General features: G+C 46.7%; 1 long non-coding RNA gene across 1 annotated transcript in view; it reads left to right on the top strand.

Annotated features, from left to right (window-relative positions):
• Positions 1 to 4,988: 4,988 nt before the first annotated feature.
• Positions 4,989 to 23,282, top strand: part of LOC142560835 (uncharacterized) — a 33,486-nt gene continuing 15,192 nt past the window's right edge. Inside the window, exons 1-2 of the long non-coding RNA XR_012823445.1 lie at positions 4,989 to 5,992; positions 7,933 to 8,278. This is a non-coding gene — a long non-coding RNA (uncharacterized LOC142560835). The remainder of the gene's footprint in view (positions 5,993 to 7,932; positions 8,279 to 23,282) is intronic.

Genomic DNA, 23,282 nt, shown 5'->3' with positions numbered 1-23,282 from the left:
CGAAGTAAGTATAGTAGTTTTATTGGCCTTATAACGTTGTAAACATCCGCTTACTGATAAGATTAACAAGCATGGCGTCACGCGCTCAGAGGCAAAGATACACGCATCTCGCTCGATAACCGAGGGCTCTCGCAGCCCAAACAAGTTCAAGTTCAAGTTCAAGTTTATTCTTCTTCTAGTACAGACTAGAAACGTCCTCCCGGGCTAAAAGCTGCTGTCAGCAGCTTGACTGGACCCAGGAGGCGTTATACATGGCAGCGCGATAACAGTAACCTTTTTGGTACAAAAAAAACTTAAGCAGAAACGCTAGAGACGCTAGCGTTCACCTCACGAACACGCTCAGCTCAGGACCTGTGTCAACGAGAAATTCCAGTCCGTTGACAGAGTCAGGAACGAAGAAAAGGCAACTGGAGTTTTCTCAGGGGTCACTTGTAAGCGCTACTGATCCCGGAGACAGTTTCTCGTCCAGGAACAACGTGGTGTGAACCGGCGTGCCGAAACGCAAAAACCGTCAATTCGAAAGACATCTTCACGGTTACCTGTAAGTGAGACCTGAAACCCATTGCACACCTACTCAGTGGGACTTAGCTACCCCGAAGGGTAAGTGGTACCTTCATAGGGATGGCAGCTGGTCAGGATATTGCATGTGAGAAGAGCGATGACCCACTGAGCGAGAAAGCAAGCGTTTGTAGCAGCGAAACGGCATCGACATTTCCATTGGCTACGACGATACGTGACCGACACGCTACATTACGAGAACGCCTCGGCGGAGCATAGCGGGTGAAACGGAACATCTGCTGCCACCACAGCGCGCCAGGTGCTCAGGTGTTGCTTGAGGGGAGAGGGCATCGCTTCGGCGCTGTATCTCTCCCTCACCACCACTAGGCTCAGCTAGTGCGCGCGGCTGCCGGTCCTGGTGGCCGCTGCTGCTGCTTCAGTCTCTCGCCGCGCAGGACGTCGATGACATGCGGCGTTGGCACCGCAGGCAGCTTACGGGTTGCTGGCTCGGGCAGCACGTACCGCCATGCAGTTTTAAGCATCTGCATCGTGAGCGGCCGCAACCTGGGCGGTAGCGAAACGTGGCTGTCCACGCCAGTGCACAGCAGACGATGTAAGGGAGCGGAGAACACAGTAAAAGAGAACTCGAAGGACCGCTCAGCGGCGTTCAATTGGAGATGAATGCTTTCGCATTCATAACTCATAAGAAATGCTTCAGTGTCCTGGCAATTTTTTCTACAGTAGCCAACGATGGTAGTGTTTCTGAATATGGTTCTTCGCTGTTCCTTGACACGGCATAGATTGGCCTTTCTCAGCTAGGTGTGCGATTCTGCTGGACAGTGTGCTATTCATTGTGGGAAATTAAAATGTAAGCAGCCAAATATGATATTGAGTTTTAGTAGCCTGTAAATTAACTGATTTGTTTGTTTTTGCGTTTAGGACGAGATCATCTCTATTCGAAAGTAAAACCTAGGTTCACTGTTGACGTCCATAAAGCCTACTAGAAACAGTTCCTCGCTATGTGGTTAGACAGGCATATCCGCTTCGGTCGTGTACGTGAGGACAATGAATAGGTCGCCCTGGAGGTGCTAATTCGAAAGTAAGGTCGAAGAGTGTTCGACCCATTTTCTATATCGCTCAGGTTGTTGCCTCAACACGAGAATGATCAGTTCCGAGTAACAGAAATGTGTAAAGTGACTTTCACAGTCCGACAGAGATTGAGTATGATACTTCCGTGTGCACTCCGCTATGTGCGACTGGGGGATCCAGCCACTCATTTGGACAAATGAGGCTTGGAAACATTAACAATAGACGCAAGAGTTCCCCACTGTCCCTGACTGACTCTCCTAAATATAAAGCGAAAAAAAAAGGGATAAACAGTGAACACCACGAGGAGCATGCGTTGCGTTCTGCCTTGGAATCATCCATACTAGGATCACCATTGCATCAGCGAAAGTTTCTCAATGGCGTTGTCGCTCCATCTACTCCGGTTACGTTGACCTATTTCATCTAGTTCATAACCTAATTCCAGATGTTATTTTACTTCAGGAATTATGGCTTTCGTCACATCAGCGATTTGCTATTAGTAATTTTCGAAAATTTCGTCTTGATTGCCCGGGTAGAGGCGGAGGGCTATTAGCTTTAATTTCATCAAAAATCTGTCATAAGGTATCTGTTTCTTTTGAACATGTGCCTTCAGACTGTGAACTTTCAGGATTCGATTCTTTACTGACTGGCTGCACTGCATTTATAGTGGTTATTGCGTACTTGCCGAACGGAGTCAAGTGCACTGATCACCTAGACTCACTGTACGAAATTTGTTCAACTGCAATGCTTCTGGCAGGAGATTTTGATTCTCACCCCACTTCTTGGGGTACAAAAACTGATGTCTGTGGAAAAAGCTTGTGGAATTGGATGAATGACAATAATTTTTAATTTCAGCATTAAAGTTGAATTACTTTTCTTCGTGGGAGATTCTCATCTGCATTAGACCTGACCTTCTCGTCTGCTCAGGTGTCTATTCCATCGTTGGGATACCTTTGACAATGAACAAGTAGCGATCGTTTACCCATTACACTTGAAGTTATGCTTTCACTTCAGGCTCCTATTGTACGGCAAAGACGGCTCATTAATGATAAAACTTATAGGTTAGCGATAAGTTCAGGGGTATCATCTTTGACTACTCGTGAAGATCAGCGGAGGGCTGACTCGGTGGTACTACTTCTAAATTCTGCGATTCAGCAAGCTGATTTTACGGCTATATCGGGCAGCTCACCGTCAAACTCATCTTGCTGGAATGAAGCTCGTACACGGGCTTACAGGCCAAGAAAAGCAGCATGGAAAAATCTTCAACATAATCAATCACAAAAAACTGGATTGACTATAAATTCCATGGATCTCTATATAAAATAACTGTGACAATAGTAAAAGATGAACAAAAAGACAAACTGCATTCATCTTTGTCAAAACCAGAAAGAAGGTGGCAGTTAGGTTTTTACGCAGCAGAAAATCTCTCCCCATTACAATCACATCTTGCTGTTCTATCTCCCAAAGAAATGGTGAATGCACTAGATGATATCGGTAAAGGGCTTGAAGCACGCTTTTCTTCGCAATGCCCTAGGTCTAGGGAATAGCGACATAGGAATTGCGCCATACAGGACATATGAATTTGTAGAAGTAACCATGGCAGAATCATCCGACGTCATTTTAACTGCACATCAATCGGCCATAATACCAGACCGTATCACAACAGCTATGATTAAACTGTTATTTAACTCTTTCCCATATGAGCTTTTGAATATAGTCAACTGTTCACTTCAATATACATGGATCCCGGACTTTTGAAAAATTGCAAAAATTGTGCTTTTACTTAAAAAATCTAAACCTCAGATATGTATTGCACACATTCGGCCAATTGCCCTTACTTCGAATCTAGTCAGAATAAGAGAAAAAAATAATTAATGTCTGGCTCAATGAATTCACTTCTTACCCAAGGTATTCTGTGCGTGAGACAAATAGGATTTAGGCCTCAATGTTCCACACGGTCAGCTCACGTTGATTTAGAAAGCCGCATTCGACTTGCTAGGAGAAGTTTCAGCTTTGGTAACTTTAGACACTGGGAAAGCATATGACAGCGTCGAGCATTGTATTTTGCTTTCTAGATTAGCGAGTTGTGCTGTTCCCGATTATCTAGTGGCCAGGATAGAAGAGTTCCTTTCCGATGGACAATTATTTTGCTTTAAAGGTGGGGTTACATTGGGTACATATAAACAGACGAGAGATGTACCACAAGCATCTGTTATTTCACCGCTCTTATTTAATATTTGGTTATCAGCTATCCCAGTTCATCAGGATGTGCAACTTTATCTTTATGCTGATGATATTGCATTTTTCTCCTCATCGCGGGTTATCAATATTTAACACCAAATCTGGCAGTCTTATTTGTCTGTATTCGTGTCCTGGATGGACGGACTGTCCTTTTCCCGTAACGTCAAGAAATGGGGCTATATAACGTAAAACTATTCCAAAGTTTTCTTTTCCAATTCTGCAATCAGCCCTCCGCAATGTCACGCCAATGCGCCAATGCCTTTCACGACAATGAGAGGTGACCTTAACAGGCTTTCGTTGTAGAATACCCCTGCGTAATGTTTGCCTCAATATATCTGATTTGTCCTTAACTAACATGTGCTCTTTTTGCAATTAACCAGGTGTTCATTGCAAACCAGATGCAATGAACCATCTTGCGATGAACCAGAACGGTCACTTCGGCTGGAGTGACCGTTGCGGTTTACTTTAACCATTGCGGTGGCTACCTCAGTCTATCCCGCTGTTGAGCCCCTTCTGGTCGCGCGTGTCGTGTCACCTGCTTTCGGTGATCTTTAAAAAACCCCAGGTGGTCGAACTTAACCCGCAGGCCTCCCACACGGCGTCACATTGCCAACCGTATTGCTTTGCCACGTTAGACCTCCTCCTATCATCTCCATTTTTACACTTGTTCAAGGGAGAGGTATCCATGGATATGACATTCTGTCACATTTATTTTGAGTACACAGCTGTGCATGAGGGAGTACCGGCAACACTCTATGGTTGGCCCCTTTTCGGCTCCCTTTTGGAGAATTATTGTGCACTTCTAGCGGAGCACGTTCACTCTGTCAGGGCACAAGTGGAGTAAACGCGCCTCGCAGGGCCGTACGATAACCATCCAGGTTAAATTTAGACATGTTAAAAGCAGATACTTCGTCCAATAAGATTTTTTAGCTCTGTGTCTTTTGCCTTTGCGTATACGCACGCAATACTACGTTAGCCCGCTGCATGTGGCGTTGCATCGAACGCTCCAATGAACGCGCACCGGAACGCATCAAAGTGCTGCGGCGTTCCACTGAGCGTCGCTCGCTTTGCAAGACTGCTGCGGCGTCCGAGCTCGCTGGTGACGTCACCACCCGCCAGGATATATAAATGGGTGCGCTGACAAACGGGGGGGGGGGGGGGCTTCTTGGTTTCGGGCTTGGACTGTTGTCTGTTGTGTTCTTCCGAGAGTGCGTTTGCCTCGGCACAGTGGCAGCAACGCTACATGACGTCACAAGTTTCCAACTAATGCCAAGAAAGTAGCCTAACGCTGCGCTTCTTCTTCAGTGCGGATCTCTCTACAAAGAGGCCCGACAGCACCACCATGCCTGGGGAGGACTCAAGACCGCCTCCCTGCGGAATGCTTGCCGCCCAGCCGCCTTCACACTTCAACTTCGAAAGAACGTCCGAATGGCCAGCATGGTCGCAAGAATTCGGCGACCATCGGTTTGCGTCGGGTTTGAACGAGCGCAGCGAAGAAGCTCAAGAGCGGACTCTGCTTTACACAATGGGCAGACAAGCAATCACGGTATTTCAAACCTTCGGCTTGCCGGAACACGAAGGCCAGAAATAGGAGGTTGCCAAAAGGCAAGTTTGATAAGCACTTCGTGGCTGCTGGCAACTCTCTTTATGAAAGCGCTTGCTTTCGCCGTAGAAGCCAGAATCATGGCGAGTTCGTCGACAACTTCGTCACAGCTCTGCACGCGCTTACAGCCAGGTGTGCCTTCGGGACTTTCAAAGAGGGAATGATTCGCGTCCTCTTTGTCGTTGGCCTCAAGGACGCGAAGCTCTCCGAGACACTGCAAGTGGACGCCGACCGCACGCTGGCAAGCGCCATCGCCAAGGCCTGTCTCAAACAGTACACGAGCAACAGCAGCAGTTGCGAAACAATGTCTGTTCGTCCGTAATGAGAATGGAAACAGACGTGGACGCTTTCGAAAAGAAGAGCGCGTCTTCGCAACCTCTTCGAAAGGGGCATCTAGAGCACCGCGTGTGGGGCCCGTAACTCGAGGCAAAACTCAGCGGTGTCCATTATGCGGGAGCGCATCCAAGGCTTGCGTGCCCGGCGAAGACAGCAAAGTGTTACCACTGCAACGTGAAGGGACACTTGAGCGCGGTCTGTCACAAGGAGGGTTTCAGATCCAGCAAGGTAGGGCCATCTTCACTTGATAAAGACATTGCCTTGTATTGTCTGGGTGCCGTTGACAATTACTCCGTGAGGGCCAAGATCATTGATACGTCTATAATTGGAACGCCACTCCGCCAAGGTAGGCACGGCCGCTGAGGTTCCTGTAACATTCCCTGGGATACCATCAAAGTTAAATAAACCGGGCATAGTGCTAACGGGACCAAGCGGGAATCGACTAAAGATTTTAACCACCTCAGACAGAACGGTCCGGGGTAGTTAAATTTGTGGACTGCATAGCGTCTTCAGGAATTTGGGAACATCGCTACCCCCAGCTGCTTCGTGGACTAGCCACACTATCGGGAGAGTATACCATCCTCTTGAAGCCAAACTCTGTGTCCTATGAGGCTCATGTGACATGCCGCGTTCCTCTTTCCGTTGAGAGATGCTGTTAAGCATGAGTTAGATTACATGGAAAGGCAGGCGTAATAAGAAAAGTAGAAGGGCCTTCAGAATGGTGCCCTGGAATGGTTCCTGCATGGAAACCGCTGTACGAATCTGTGTTGCTTTGACCCACCTAAACCGCAATGTCCTGAGGGAAAGTTATGTTCTGCCAACTGTGGATGAGACGCTGAGGATAGGTGCGAATTCTGGCTTTAACAAAATAAATTTTCTAGCGAGAGTAGGTTGTTGACCACTTTCATTACGCTGTACGGAAGACACTGTTTCCAAGGACTGCCTCTTGTTATCACATCGGCGCCTGAGTATTTTGAGAAACGAATGTTCAAAATCTTGGCTGGCATGCCAGGCGTTGTCAATTTAATCGATAACATTTAAATTTTTGGGAGCACGAAAGCAGAACATGACCAGAGTCTTGAGAAAAAAAAAGAACATTGGAAAAGCTAGAAAAACAAGGTGTAACGCTAATCAAAGCAAACAATTGCTTCGGCGTCACAAGTAGCGTTCCACTGAGCGTCGCCCGCTTTGCAAGACTGCTGCGGCGTCCGAGCTCGATGGTGACTTCACCGCCCGCCAGGATATATAAAGGGGTGCGCTGCCACAGTGCGTTCGCCCCGACACTATGGCTTGTAGCAGTAATCCCCTGGTATTTTTTTACCAAATCGGAACCATGCCTCTCAAACTAGTCGAGTCATATAAATACGTAGGTGTCACTGTGTGTACTGATCTGCCCTGGCATAAACATATATCTAACATTATATCCTCTGCTAATAAGACACTAGGCTCTTTAAAGCGTAATCTCCGTCAGGTCCCACAAAACGTAAAATTTCTTGCATACAAATTCCTTGTTCGAGCAAAATTTTAATATACATCTGCAATGTGGAGCAATATACATCTGCAATATTAAGCATGTCTTATCAACTCACTTGAATCTGCTCAGAGCCGCGCTACTAGGTTCATTCGCTCACAATATTCATATTATGCCGGTATTTCTGCACTTTAAGCAGAATCCGAATTAACACCACTATCTAATCGCCGACGCATTGCTATACTTGAGCCCTATGACAAGTTGTTTTTCAGCACCCTTCATCACGCGCCGCATACATCGTTCCCACAGCAGGCATCTCTCACCGCGCCAGTCATCCGCAGCAAGTCGCACGCCCGCGTGCCCGAACCGCTCATGTTTCCATCTCGTTCATTGGTCGAGCAGCTAAAGACCGGAACGGCCTTCCTGCTGACATAGTTGACATCGCTTGCCTGTCTTTGTTCCAACAGCGTTTCAGTGATTACTTTGCATGTAGCTAATGATGCATAGATAACGTGGAACTTAGATAACGTAGGGGAAAACCCAATCCTTACGTAATACCCCCTCTGGGGTCTTTAAGGACAATGCACTGAACTGAGCGACGCTACACAGCAGTATTTCTTTCCGATTTCATGTTTGTTCGTCAGAAGTGTATGTTCTAATTGGTTATGACATTGTCTTGGCCCCATCTCATTCTCAGACAAGGCCTCCTAAGCCGACCATGTCAGCCTTCCGCAGCAGTGAAGCTTGGGTAGGGACTCGCAGCAAGGTACAGGCTGCTGCTGTGCTTCTGGGAGGCTGAGATCTACCGTGAACAGCAGCAGGGGCATCCCTAGGCTGCCCAAGCCCTCCATGGGTTGCGCTATGTGATCGTTGGCTACGCCGACCCTGTGGCATCGGCAGCACTGGCAACCCTACCTGTGGTCAGCCCCTGCGAGTACACCGAAGCGCACGGCGCCCTCGCCGCGGTCGTCATAGTGGGGACCGTGGCCTTCCTCACAGCGTCAACCTTCGTGAAGATGCAAGTCGATGCGAGCAACGCGACGGTACGTGTTTCTGCAGCATGCTTGTTACCTACATTTGTGGCAAATATTTGCTCAATAGTCAAATAATTATACATGCCATGTGGAGGGAAACAATTCATTTCACGCCGTAAATACAAGGCCATTGTAAAAAAAATTAACGATTGTTTCTCGTTTGGCAATAGAGAGTTGTGTGAGAATAGATACTGAGTTCCTATAGCTTACAATAGCATAAACCGATAAAGAAGTGAAGAATTAAGCACCATGAGCTTGCTTGTAGTATTGAACAATATATTCTCCAAGATAATTTTCAATAGAATCAGCGAAACATTAGGCTTCATTCAACAAACAGAACACGCTGGCTTCATGAAGGGATATTCTACAATCGCTCACATGCTTGTCATCAATCAGTTAATCAAGAAATATTTGCAGCACACTCGATTTCTATATATGGCTTTCATTGATTATAAAAAGGCATTTCATCCAGTATAAATACCAACAGTCATGGAAGGACTGCACAATGAAGGAGTGCAGCACGCATACATGAATACGTATCTTGCGAAATATCTGCAAATATTCCACGACTACCTTGGTTCTCAATAAGGAGAATAGAAGATTGCTTATAAGGAATGGGGCAAGGCAGGGCGTCACAATATTACAATTGCTATTCAGTGCACGCTTATAAGTATTGAAGCTATCTGGCTGGAATGGCTTAGGAGTAAGGATAAACGGTGAACATCTAGGCAACCTTAGCTTTGCCGATGACATTGTCCTGTTCTGCAGCACTGGAGATAAATTGGAACAAATGATTGAGGACATTAACCGAGACAGTGCAAGGGCAGGGTTGAGGATTAATATGCAGGAGACAAAATTGAGCGTCGAGAGTTTGTACAGGAGGAGCACGTTTATTTCGGGCAAATACTTACAGGGGATCCTGAATATGAGAAGGAAATTTACAGAATAAAAACGGGTTGGTGTGCGTACGGGAGGCTTTAACAAATCCTGGCTTGAAGCTTACCCCTGTCATTGAAAAGAAAAATGTGGAATCGTTGGAGTATATCGGGGCCAACATATGTGGCAGAAACTTGGACGTTAACAAAGAAGCTCGAGAAAAAGCTAAGGTACGCACAAAGAGTGATGGAACGAATAATATGAGGCGTAACGTTAAGATAGGAAGCGAGCGGCGTGAACCAGATAGCAAGAGGGGTTAGCCGATATTCTAGTTGACATTAGGAGAAAAAAATGGAGCTGGAAAGGCCATTTAGTATGCTATAATATGGTAAAACGTTATTCTAGTCCTTCGGAACACGCGTCAGTACGTAGAGAGACATAACGTTATTATGTCCTTGATGGGGTTGGTGGGTGGCGGGGGTCGGGAGACAAACCTCCCAGTCCTCCCTTCCTCAGACGGCGGCCAGTCCTTGCTTTCTGGTGGCGTCTTCGGCCATCCGGACAGCCTAGAGCTGCTCCTCTGGGTCCAAGCTGAGCAGCAAAGTCTCCCACTGCTCGGCCGTAGTTATGATGCGTGTATTAGTGAGGTAGGCTTTGGTGGGTGAGGTTTTGGGGCATTTCCACGTCGGTACAGAAAGGCTCAGCCTCTCTGCTGCGTGGCGGGCCCGACCGACAGCCAATAGCGGTGCTTCAAGATTGGGGCTGCTTAGGGCAGCCTCCCATTTGGACGATGTGACGCCGTCGCCGCCGCGTAGCGCGCGCAACCGCCAGACCAGGTGTTGTAAGTTAGCTCCGTCTGAGCATAGCTCGCAAATATTGGTCGATTGTATCTCCGGATAGATTGTGTGTAACATTGCGGGGTTAGGTTATGCCCCGACCTGGGGTAACCTGAGTGTCTGCCTAGTTTGCGTATTGTGTGGGTAAATATTCCGGTCTTCCAGGTGTTGCGTGACCTCGTTCGAGATTGCGTGTTCGGCCAGCTTGCCAACGCACAAAGTTAGTGAAATTGGTCGGAGGTTGTCGAGACTGGGGCGCTTGCTCGGCTTGGAGACAGCGCTTTCTACGTCGTCCTTTTTTGTCCCTCGTCTATGTATGCGCTGTAAGTGACGATTGATACCATGGAATACCAACTAGCCCGTACTCAAACCTTGCTTGGGGATGAGGACGGTGGTAGCCCTCTTCCATATCTCCCGTACTCTTCCGTCTTTCCACATGTGGTTGATGAAGTCCGTCAGGTACTCCACCGACTTGTCGTCGAAGCTCCCAAATGCCTTGTTTGTACCTGTATGGGGACTCGGGGCCGACCTGCCGTTTAAATCGTGCAGGGCCCGTCGAATCTCCTCTATACCAAACTCGGCATCCATATTCGGATTCGTGACGCCCCCATATACAAGGACGGGGGGCGCCGGACCGGAGGCTACCGCCACATGCTTCTCGATCAACCTTGCGATCACTACCTCGTCCGAGGATTCTTGACCCGCCCCATGCAGCACTCCTCCCAGCGTGCTGCGCTGGTTCGACTTGGTGTTGGCCTCATCATAGAGATATTTGAGGAGGTTCCAGGAGCCCCCGATCCGCATCTGGCCATCAGTCGAGTTACATACTTCGTCCCCCTGCGGCCTGGAAAGGATCTTGCAGTGCTCATCGATGCTTCTGTTAAAGTAGGCAATCTTGCGGAGCCTGCGAATGAGCCGCTGACTCGTCCACATGGCCAGAAGGAATCGCTTGGCCTCGAATAGGTGGGCCAGCCTGCTGTCCATCTTCGCCACCGGGAGGGCCGTACTAACCTTCTTGGTGGCGCGCTCAGTATTTTCACTAATCTGTACAATCCATCTCTAGATCGGGCTTCTCTTTCCCGGTCCGTTGCTCTCTCAGTTTGCGGGTCTCAGTCGGTGAACCGGAACTTGTGTTGTCTGTTCTGCTCGATCCGAAGGACGGTGGCCAAGACGTAGTGTCGCTGCCAAAGTCCATGTGAAAGCTCGTCCATTTTACCTCCACCACCCCCCTGACGAAAGTGAAGTCGGGAGTCTGTCCCTGCTGGTCGACATACCGCACCTGGTCGGCAAAGCAGGGTCCGTGACCAACATCAGGTCCAGGTTCATCGTCTCTCGCCATAGGTCCTCACCCTTCCAGCTGTCATACTGGTAGCGCTTCCCCACGCATGATACGGAGCGCTGAAGCCACCCGCCACAATGACAGCGGGGGGGGGGTCACCTTTGGCAAGCCGTGATGTTGTGGAGACGACGAATTTGAAGCGTTGCCTCAGATCCCAGGGGCTGTTGTACACGTTCAGAAGAAAGATGCTCTTTCTGTTCGCCGGACCGGACATTTTTTCTGTCATAACGTGTTCAACCTTGCTCGACGCAAGCCTGAGGTCGTGAACGATGTGGGTTAGCTTGTTGCTTATCAGTACGCCCACTAATCTTCCTTCTTCGCGCTTCATCGCATACCGGTAGCCAGGCAGCGCGACGCTGTTAGTTAGTGCCTCCTGCAAGAGTTCTACGTGGGGCTTTTCCAAGTGCGAGCGAATATATTGCTGCAAGGGAGCCCTTTTGTGCAGAAACCCCCTGCAGTTTCTGGCCCTCTGAGGCATCCGGGCATTCTGACCTGCTGCGACTGCCGCCGGGAGTGAGAGCGCGCTCGGTCCCACGATTGAAGTTGCCACATACTCTAAGCAGTGGCGTAGCAATAGGGGGGGCCGGGGGGCCGTGGGCTCCGGGTGCAAAGGGCCAGTGGGGGGGAGGGGGGGTGTCATATACGTCTGAAGACACCCGGAACTTGTTGATATCCTCGCCTTCCTCGACTACAACCGGGGTAGGGGGGTGACAGAAGACCTATGGGCCCCGGGTGCCAGACGACCTAGCTACGCCACTGACTCTAAGAACACCTCAATCTTGCAAAATCGCTGGTTATAGATCTCCTCCATGGCCAACATACTACCCTGAAGGTGCGACACTGTCTCGCTTAGATGATTCATGCTCTCGCTGACTGAAGAGAGTATCACAGGAATTTCAGTTCAGCCTAACCTTAAGCCTTGTCCTGCTTGCTAAGTGCGGCCTTCTTTTTGGTGGACCTCTACGTCTCGCATCCCTCTGCCATAGTCGTGTCCGCAGGCTGAGGCGTCTGTCTAGCGAATGTGGCAGGCTGCTAACCTCCTGCCTTCTTTCTCTGCCATCTCAGCCATGAGGCCAGCTATCGCGCCCCTCATCCTTATATTATCATGCTCGAGTTGTGCAAGCCTTTCGCTCAATTTGCTCTGCTCTGGTGGCGAACCAAGCGTTACCTGCTCCGTAGCTCCCTTGCGAACTCGATCTGCCCCGGTTGGCTGGCCCACGGACTGGCGATCCCGAGACCGGGACCTCTCGAAGCGGACACGTTCTCCTGCTACTCGGCGCATGGAGGTGGATCGCCCCCTGGACCAGCATCTGGATCCGGCTCAGAAACGAGAGTGCCTTCTGGAACGAGTGCCTCCCCAAGATTGGGAGGGGCCCCTGGAACGGGAGCGTCCCCAAATCTTCTTGTGCCATTTGCTGCATTCAGTGTTGCAGATAACTGGTGCACCATTATAGTTACAGAATGGATGCTAAATGAAGAGAAGCGCACGCGAGGACAGCATAAAATTAAGTGAGGTGATGAGCTGAACAAATTGCTGGCTGCAACTCGAAATCAGCTAGCCCAAGACCGGAGTAATTGGTGCTCTCTTGACGAGATCTTCGTCCTGCAGTGGACATAAAAATAGGCGGCGGCTGGTGATGACGATGGTGTCGAAGAATTTCTCACATTGGTGCGGTCACGTTTGAAGATTACTGTAGTAAAAGCGATCAATTGGCTAAAGTTTGCAAACAGACTAGCTGCATGACTTGTTGGATTGACGACTTATATCATGCAGCTTGGCAACGATAGAGAGGTCAGTGACGCATATCGCGATGTGAACGGAGCGTTCCCGTTCCCATCACATGGTTAATGCTGCCGATTAGTCGACCTACGAGAACGCACGACTTCGGATCGATGGATGGATGAATGGATGGATGGATGGATGGATGGATGGATGGATGGAATGATGGATGGATGCTATGAGTGTCCCCGTTGGAACGGGGCAGTGAGTTGCGCCATAAAGTTCAGCCCTATGTTAAAGAAAGAAGAGGAACAATAAAAAAGTAATAGAACAAACATACAAATGACTAATTCCTATAGCCAAAGTTTGCGAACTCCTATTATGAACTTTGTCTTTGTACGCCTTCGTTGTTTGTCGTTTCCCTATTATCACCAATCTTCATTCGCCTTTTAGTAATCTCTATTGTGAATATGCTTACTTTTCCCCTGCGCTCGCTCAACTCAAGGGCTTCAAGTAGGCCAGTGGGGCCTAAATCGACCCCTGGGTAGATATCTCCACATTACAACAAAACATGCTCCGTAGTTTTCCTAGCTTTAGCGCAGCAAACATTCTTTTTCGTTCTTATATCTCTATGCAGGCACGTACCCAGGATTTTTTTTTGGGGGGGGCCCACCACCCCCATCATCATCATCATCATCAGCATCATCATCATCATCATCATCATCATCATCATCATCATCATCATCATCATCATCATCAGCCTGTTTTATGTCCACTGCAAGACGAAGGCCTCTCCCTGCGATGCGATCTCCAATTACCCCTGTCCTGCGCCAACCGATTCGAACTAGCGCTCGCGTATTTCCTAATTCCATCGCTCCGTCTACTCTTTTGTCGTCCTCGACTGTGTTTTCCTTCTCTTGGTAACCATTCTGTAACCCTAATGGTCCAATGGTTATCTAACCGGCGCATTACATGACCTGCCCAGCTACATTTTTTCCTCTTGATGTCAATTAGAATATCGTCTATACCCGTTCGCTCTCTGAACCAAACCGCTCTTTCTCTATCTTAACGTTATGCCTAGCAATCTTCGTTCGATCGCTCTTTGCGCGGTCCTTAACTTGCTCTCAAGTCTCTGCCCAATATGTCAGCACTGGCAAAATGCACTGATTGCACACCTTACTTTTCAATAATAATGGTAAGCTTCCAGTCAGGAGCTGGCAATGTCTGCCGCATGCGATCCAACCTATTTTTATTCTTCTGTGAATTTCCTTCTCATGATCAGGGTTGCCTGTGATTAATTGACCTACGTAAACGTGCTCCTTCACAGTCTCTAGTGGCCGACTGGCGATCCTGATCCCTTGTTCCTTTGTTGTTGTTGTTGTTGTTGTTTTAGCCTGTGGCACGTGTGGCTCCTACCCACGATGGGGGATTGGCCAAGAAATGGGTGGATTATTCGAAAATATATAGAGCATAAATTTCCTAATATCTATGGAAATAGCATTGAATAGGGTTGAATTACCGGCTAAAATAAAATCAGGAAGGTGCTGTTGAATGAGGAATAATTAATTTAAAAGTAAAAAAAAAGAGTTTAGCAGGGCATTGGTTTAGATTCTGTAAGGAATGTTTGGACAGCGAAGCAGGTATCCCTGTGGCTGAATCCCAAAGTTGACGCCCCGAACGAAAGGATTGCAGGTTCTGTCAAGTCCAGGCCAATTCTTCGAAAAGGTATCTTCAACAATCTTTTTCTTAACGCAGTAAAGCGACGACAAGATAGAAGAAAGTGCTGTATCATCTCCTCCTCATCACAAAAAGAACAGAGGGGTGAGGGAACCAAATCCGACCTGTGTAAATAGAAATTTAGGGAGGGAATGCGGCAGCGTAATTTGGTGAGGCAGACCTCAAGCATCTTTGTGTAACAAGATTCGCTATGCCAGGGAAATGCCAGGTGTTTATACTCTGGAGAAGCTGTCAAATGTAGGTTTGATAAGGCTGATCTAATTGATCTCATCCGAAATCTTGCCGCCGTGATCTGTGCTGTCACTGGTAGAATAGGAAGAACAGGGCCGGCTAGTGATGCATGTGCCAGTGAATCTGGCAGTTTCATTAAAAAACAAACCTTTATGACCAGGCGGCGAAATAAAATGAATACATTGCACATGGGCAGGAACTAGTAAGTGGAAGAGTTTTAGCATGGGTGATTCATTAGTAGCGGTAAGGCAAGAGCATACAGAAAGGGAGTCAGTAAGAATAGCAGCCGTTGTAATCATTTGGTCTAATTTACGCAAAGCTAGGGTTACTGCTAACAACTCGGCCAGAAAAATAGGCACAAAATCAGGCAATCTTAAAGAAAAAGACCAGTAGAGCGCAGGACAATATATTCCAATGCCAGCTTTTTCCTCGCACTGTGAGGCATCTTTTGCAATGATAATGTTTGTTTCTAGGGTGCTTGGGTGCTTTGCCCGGCTATTTATCATTATCTTCAACTTCTGCATATTAATATTAAACCCCACTCTTACATTCTCTCTGTTAAGGTCTCCAATCATTTGTTGTAGCTCGTCTGCATTGTTGAATAGAACAATGTCATCGGCAAACCGAAGGTTGCTGAGATATTTGCCGTCGATCTTTACTCCTAAGCCTTCCCAGTTTAATAGCTTGAATTCTTCTAAGCACGCAGTGAATAGCTTTGGATAAATTGTGCCTCCCTGTGTGACCCCTTTCTCTATAGGTATCTCCCCGCTTTTGTTGTGTAGAATTAAGGTAGCTGTAGAACCTCTGTAGATATTCTTACGCGAAGGACGAGTCAGTAAGACGAGAAACTGTTTACATATTATATATACAACAATGGTTGCAGCGCTGACCGGTTAGATTCACAGCGCGAGCCCAGTTCGTTCTTCTTGCTCTTTTCTGGAGTGATGGCGCCCACGCGCCTCGTTCAAGCAAACAAATACCACACGCATGTAGCATTATTTTCCAAGCTTTTTACGTAAGCGTTCTGTACTCCTTGATTACGCAGTGCCTCTATGACTGCTGGTATCTCTACTGCTTCAAATGCATTTTCGTAATCTATATAAGCCCCATAGAGAGGCTTATTGTACTCTGCAGATTTCGCGATAACCTGATTGATGACATGGATGTGATCCATTGTAAAGTATCTCTTCCTGAAGCCAGCCTGTTCCCTTGGTTGACAAAATCCAGTGTTGCCCTTATTCTATTCGAGATTATTTTGGTAAATATTTTATATAATACTGGGAGCAAGCTAGTGGTCCTATAATTTTTCAATTCTTTAACGTCTCCTTTTTTGTGCATTAGTATAATGTCTGCATTCTTCCGGTTTTCTGGGACCCTTGCAGTCGATAGACACTTCGTATAAAGAGCCGCCAGTTTTCCAAGCATTATGTCTCCTCCATGTTTGATTGAATCGACTGTTATTCAACCTTCTCCTCCCGCTCTTCATGGTTTCATGTCTTGCAGGGCCCTTCTGACCTCATCGCTAGTTATAGGAGTTTCTGTATCCTGTTCATTACTGTTTCTAAGTGAGGTATCGTGACTCCTCTGGGTACTGTATACAGATCAGCTTAGAATTTTTCCGCTGCTTTTACTATATCTTCGAGATTGCTGATGATATTATCCTTCTTATCTTTTAGTGCATACATCATGGTTTGTCCTGTGCCAGGTTTCTTTTCTACTGATTTCAGGCTGCGTTCATTTCTTACGGCTTCTTCAGTGATTTTCATGTTATAGTTTCGAATATCAGTTATTTTCACCTTGTTTATCAGTTTTGACAGCTCTGCGAATTGCGTAACGCTGTGCGGCCGCCAGTCCCATACAACCGCGTAGAGCGCAGGACTCTGCGATTCTAGACGTACTGCGCTCACCGCGAAAGGTTACAAAAACACCCACATAAGCACAGCAGAGAAGTGGCTACGTGAGGCGGTTCGACCGATAACTGTATAGAAGCGTCATTCAAAACAAGTAATCGTTCTCCACTTCCGGCGGCGTTCTCTCTACTTCCTTTTTCAATAAAAAGGTGTCGATCCATAAATAGTCTCATAAACAACGGTTAACGTTTTTATTATTCGCTTTTGCTTGACGTTTGGTTGTTGCCTTGGCTCTCTCCCTTAGTAGATCGCTTAATTTCTCAACTCCTTGCGATTTTTGTTTCCACTTGCCAATTTTGCACGAAAAGTGCTATACAATTAGGGAAGAACAGACGAGGTAACGGGCGACAGCCATCTTGCTCATGGGTTTAAGGGTTATTGCAGGGTTTCATGATGGACGCTCTTTAACATTATTTTATTTCCCACCTTATCTAACCCATATGACGTGTATATGGTTCCGGGCATCTGCCAGCGTCGCGGCGAGCCGTAACTCAAGAAAATAATGAAGCAAAGGAAAAGTTAAACGCACTAGGCGTTTTCTCCGGCCGCAACTCGTTCCATGAGAGTAAAGACCAGCTGAGTAACAGTCGCATCCCTCTCCTGGTCCCAGGATCAGCCTAAACAAAGAAGGTTGAACTAACAAAAGCAACAGCTATGCGCATGACGGTTGAATAGATGGTGACAACTGAACGCATCTCGAGTTAATAGCGCGAGTGTGGAATCTATGAGAAAACTGTGCTTCACATTACAAGAGGTGCCGATAACTACCGCCATCTAAAAGGACTGAAAAAGGCAGCATAATGCTGACCGATGAACAGCTGTCAAGTCTGAACATTGACCTGGCGGCGCTTTAGGAATGTGTGAGGAGTGGTGGCGTGGGTGGGGAGGGGGGGGGGCATGCCACATGATTCCGGGGGGGGGGGGCAGGCCCCCCCGGGCCCCCCCCCCCTGGGTACGTGCCTGTCTCTATGTATAGGTGCGCATTTTAAGGCATCCTGATCTCGCTTCGAAAAGTAGTGAGCTTCCCTTTGAGTTATATTACAATGTTCTTTCCTGATTTCCTTTTCTTCTTCTTAAGCAGTTACTCACGCAGGTTTCTTTTCAAATTCCGCCACCCATGAGATTATCTCAGCCTCTCTGATTTTCTTCTTTACGTCTTTTGTTGGTGTGTTGCTCACCTTACAGGCCGCATAGTTGCTGGTAAGCTTCCTAGTTCTTTTCCACCACTGTGAAGCAATGTGTTTCTTGTACAAATACTTGAGTGCTGTTCCAGTTGATTCACTTTCTTCCATGTTCTTCACTCGTTCTTTATAATCAATTTCCGTGAGCGTCCCTCACTTGAAAACTTGTCCTGCCCATATCACTCGGTACATCATTTGTAGTCTTCCTGTAGGCTCCCAATGCAGGCCTCCCGCTGACCTTTGGTTGCCACCGAGACCACATTGTACTCTTGATTTCAGGCAAACAACCACGTTTCCAAATGTGTTTCCTGGAACCATTACACCTTTCTGCATACCCAGCTGCACCTCATACCTACTCCATCCCCACAGCGCTGTGTGTTACATTATGGCCACATTTCTGGTCCCTTTTACCACAATACTTTCTCGTGTATTTCCACATATCTATTGCATTCATGTATCTATATGCCAAGGTATTTATATTCTTTTACGCGAGATATTTTCTGACCCTCTAACTAAACCGTGTGTTTACTGTTTTCGAGGAATTCCATAACATCTCGTTTTTAACGCTTAATTTCAGTCCTCAAGTCTCGCCTTCCTGTCCACAAATGTGAGCCAGACGCTGCATATCACTTGACTTGTTAGCTAGCAACACAATGTCATCCGCCTAAAACAAACCTGCAAGCCGCTGCTTTAGTACTGTAGACCGCCTGTTTGTGTGTGTAAGGGATTAAGCCCGATATTACTTCCTTCTAGGCCCCTTTCAGTCGTCACCATGTACATCATAAAAAAAGAGTGAGGATAAAGGGCACCCCAGCCTCAGACCCTAGTTGATATCAACTTTCTCTTGGCTCCTTATCCCTTTCCATTCAAAGCAAACGGTATTTTTGGGTAAATCTTTCTCAATAGTTGTAGACAATAATTGCCTAAGTCCACTGCTTGCAGAATATTCAAGAAAATATTGCGGTCTACGTTATCATACGCTCCTGTAATGTCTAAACAGTTCACATAAGCGGTATCCTTTCTTCTCTTGATATTTCAATAGACTGAGTAAGGACCAATATGTTATCGTCGACGCGCCTACCTATTCTGATGCCATCCTGAAGCTCTCCAAAAATGCCATTATTCTCTGTGTATGCTTGGAACTGTAATTGCCTGCGTTGTAAACCCGTACAGTAGCGACGTAATGGTCCACTGTCTATACGAGTGAATTCTACCTTTCTCCCCCTTACGTTTATAAATTAAATTAATTTTACTTTGCCGCCAACTGTCTGGTATTCGTCTATCGTTTAAAGGTTTTCCACAGCTTTCACCAGAGCTTCGTTACTTTTTGGTAATAGTTCATTTATCAGCCTAACGGGAACCTCGTCTAGCCATGTGGCTGTGCGCTTAGGAATTTTCTCTTTGTCTTTCTTCCAGTTGAAATTTGTCAGCACCAGCTCCTTTTCCACCTGGGTCTCTTTCATGCTCTTTTTTTAACAAATAAAACCTCGTCATTGACTTGGAAATATTCGGCCATTATTTTTCAGATTCAATTTATTGCCGCTTCTCCTTCCAGTCTGTTTCCATATTCGTCTAGGATATGTTGCATTCATGTTGACTTCCTGCCTAATAGCTTTATGTGGTTCTAAAATATTCTAGGTGTGGCCTTCTCTTTCTCACGTATTCCTGACAACCAGCGTTCACTTTCACGTTTTATCTTTGCTTGGACCAGTATTTGAACAATAGGCTTTTTCTCCCGGTATATTTCCCATTTACTGGCTACCTCATCCTGCGGCAACTGGGCCTTTGCATGCCTGTGCTCTCGGGATGCTTTCTGTCATTCGGCGATCGCTTCTGGTATCCACCTGTACCACCAGCTTTCCGGTTTTTTTCCTTTCCAACGATAATGTTGTTTCTATTTCCCTATTTCTGTAGTTAGTACACTTCGAAGCTCACTATATTCCCACTCCTTACTTGGCCATTCGCCAAGTTCTTCCTCTACTCTAGTGACAATATTTGTTATTTGTTCAGCGTTCAAATTTGGACTGGCTATTTTACACTCCTTGCTCTGTCTCTCCCAACTACGCATCCCATTTTCAAAATGATGCGTTTATGCTCACTCCCTATGCTGTTATACCCTTCCTCATCGAAGAACATTTTTATGAACTCATCATGAATTGCTTCCTTCATCAGACAGTAATCAATGGTTCATTGCCGGTTTCCCACTTCCCACGTGATCTGCCCTTCACACTTAGGCCCTGTATTCACGATGAAGAGGTTATGCTCCTCACAAAGGTGTAGCATTGACTTCCTGTTGTTGTCGTGATAGCCATCTAAATCCTGTATGTGGGCATTCATGTCACCTAATAGGACAATTTCAGCACCATTCCCGAAACCCTTAATATCAGCGCTTATGCATTCCACGAACGCTTGATTCTTCTGTGCGCAATAACTTCCGGTACAGAAATTTGTTACGCTCAGCCAAGTTTTGTTTCCACTCCTTGTACATGATACCAAAAGATGATCTTGACATTCCGAATTTACTGTTTTATATTTCGCTCCCTCATGGATCAGCCCTCCGGCATTCTCTCCCTTTATTTCCGAACTGCTTTTCTTGCACCCTTTCCAAACATAATTCTCAATCACTAGCGGCTCTTCCAAGTCTCTAAGGTGCGTTTCTGAAACCGCAGACAACCTTATTTGTTCTGTATTTAACTGATCCTCAATTTCTACCCACTTTTCCTTTCTTCTGCCGCACCGCATGTTTATGTAGCTTATTTGCATGGCGAGCTTTTTCTGTTATTGGCGGCGATGCTATTCTGAGGTCCCCTTAAGGGACATTCTTCATTACTGCCTACAACGGCCTCCTGAGCGCCCGTGGGCCTCCCGAAAAAGCGACTGCGTGACCAGCAAGCCGCCAGCCCACACCATCGCGCTTGCCCGTTTACTTCTACAACCTCAAAACTTTTCTTTCCTGTCGTTGCCCATATATCCCCATTGCCAGGAAGCTTGAGAAGCACTCGGGGATCTTTGGATGCTATTTTGTTCCCCTCCTAAAGGCGATGCCCAATCGTACTCGAAATTTATGAAGCGACGTTATACGAGGGTTGGTTCAGAAAGAACGTTCTCATGAATTTTAGAAATAGACAACGTGGCTTCTTCTCAAACAAGTTTGCATAATCGGAAAGAGCAAACTTTTCTCTATTTTTCTACATAATCGCCATATTGTTCTGCGCATTCTTGCAGACACTGCTCCAATTCCTCTTTCTCTATGTGGTAGAATTCCATCGTCAAACCATTGAGGAAGCGTTTCACCTCTGCTTTCACCTCTGTACACCACCAGGCTAGCGCTGACATTAGGAGTCGGGTGCAAGCGGAGCCCAGCACGCAAAATAGAGGTTGCACTAAAGACGTTACGCTGCCGTGTCCCGACACCGAATTCCGACACACACAAGGATCGTTTCGCCCCATCTACTTTGTGAACACAATGCGGGAAGCCGTAAAGAATTCACCACTTTGCATTCCGATGATTTTATCAGGAAAGAAGGCTGCTCGAGGTCCTTATGAACAAGCTTGGTCTCAGCATGGACGTCTGCGTGTTACTTTCGGTGGGAGCTTCCACGTTAGGGTGCAGCCACAAGATTGTTTGCGCATCGATGAAACGCTTTTATTCTTGATACCAATCGCGCGCCTTCCTAAACAATGAATTATCATCAATATGGATTTATCTATGAATTCATTTTAGCACGATCGCTTTGTCACTTTTGAAGAGCGAGGAGAATTAGTCTTCCCCTCGTATATTATCCTAGCTTTTTCTCAGCCATTTTCTTCAAACCACCAAATTCTTGGCCGATGCCCCCACCGGTGGGTACGCGCAGTTTGTGTAGCTTTTTTCTAATTTCGTAATTATATTGTTACGTGTAGCTGACGAACGAGTCTATTTACAACGATGGCGACGCTATATCAAGCGGTGGCCACGTCGTCTTCCTTCTCCTCAGTGCAGCCACACTGTGGCGGCTGTTCCGTAGCAATATTTATTGAACCCACGCTCCGCCAGACAAAGGTAATTTTTGTGTTGATTCAAGTAAACATAGTTAAATGTGCCGCCTCTTGGTCAATTATGCGTATTGGAGAGGAGCGAACATTTGGAGGATCCCCTAGAGTGGGTATGTGCCACTAACGTTTATATGTAGCAGTACCTTAGGGTTATTCCACATCATTTTAAAGAAATTTGGTTTTTGTAGATATCTGAACACATTGGACAAGCCCTTAATGAGATGGCATAGGGAATGGCAAAGGCAGCCCTTGGTGGGCCAGTGGGTTTCTTTATTCCGAGCCTTGCTCTGCTAGTGGTAACAATATTGTGATCGCGACAAGTCCTAGGTACAAAAAATGAGCTCCTCCTTCCTGCATGGGATTGCGAGCCCTGAAATGTCCGGTCTTGTTCCTCTCGCCAATGAGAAGTTTCCATTGCAATATTACGATGTCGAATACCGCAACTAAACCTGCACATGAGTAAGTGTGGGTACGCACTATCACATCTTCCGGCATCATGTGGGAATGTAGAATTACTGGAGCGTTTCCTCGTACTTTGTCGCAAATATAATTCCCAAGGCAAGATCTGCTTAGAGCATCCCCTATCGCGTATGGGCGTCCTCCTCTCCGCGACTGACATTCTATCATTTGGGGCAAGTACCCTTGGTCGAGATTGAAAGGAGGTGTGACAGACAGTACATGAATACATCATTGCGGCTGGTAGACTGACATGTTAAGCACAATTACCTCATTATTAACAGTGAATTGCGTAATGTTCATAATATGACATCTTCGTCATAATTAGTACGACCAATATTAGTGAAACGGAAACAGAAAATAATGTATATTTACGATTATATAAATATGAATAGTACAGTTAAATAAATAACCGGGAAGCTAGAATTTCATATACTGTTTCCACTGAAGACCATGGTCAGCCCTCCCTCGTGGGAACGTGGCAACATTTGAAGGAAAAAGAGAAGAATAGGTTGCAGCCTGTTCTTCCCGGACCCGTGGACTCGTTCGGTTCTCCGCCCCGGTGTGCCCAAGCTGGTTCTTGCTTGGTGGTTTGGCTGAGTTTTGGGTGTATTTGACCTAGCTATCTCACTGATCTAATTTTTTTAGGACTTATTTCGTGATTGAATCAGCACTGATGTCTAAAACCTCTC

The sequence above is a fragment of the Dermacentor variabilis genome, chromosome 10, assembly GCF_050947875.1.
Source record: "Dermacentor variabilis isolate Ectoservices chromosome 10, ASM5094787v1, whole genome shotgun sequence".
Lineage (NCBI taxonomy): Eukaryota > Metazoa > Arthropoda > Arachnida > Ixodida > Ixodidae > Dermacentor > Dermacentor variabilis.
The sequence above is the reverse complement of the archived record's forward strand: the minus strand, read 5'-3'. Positions and strand labels throughout refer to the sequence as shown.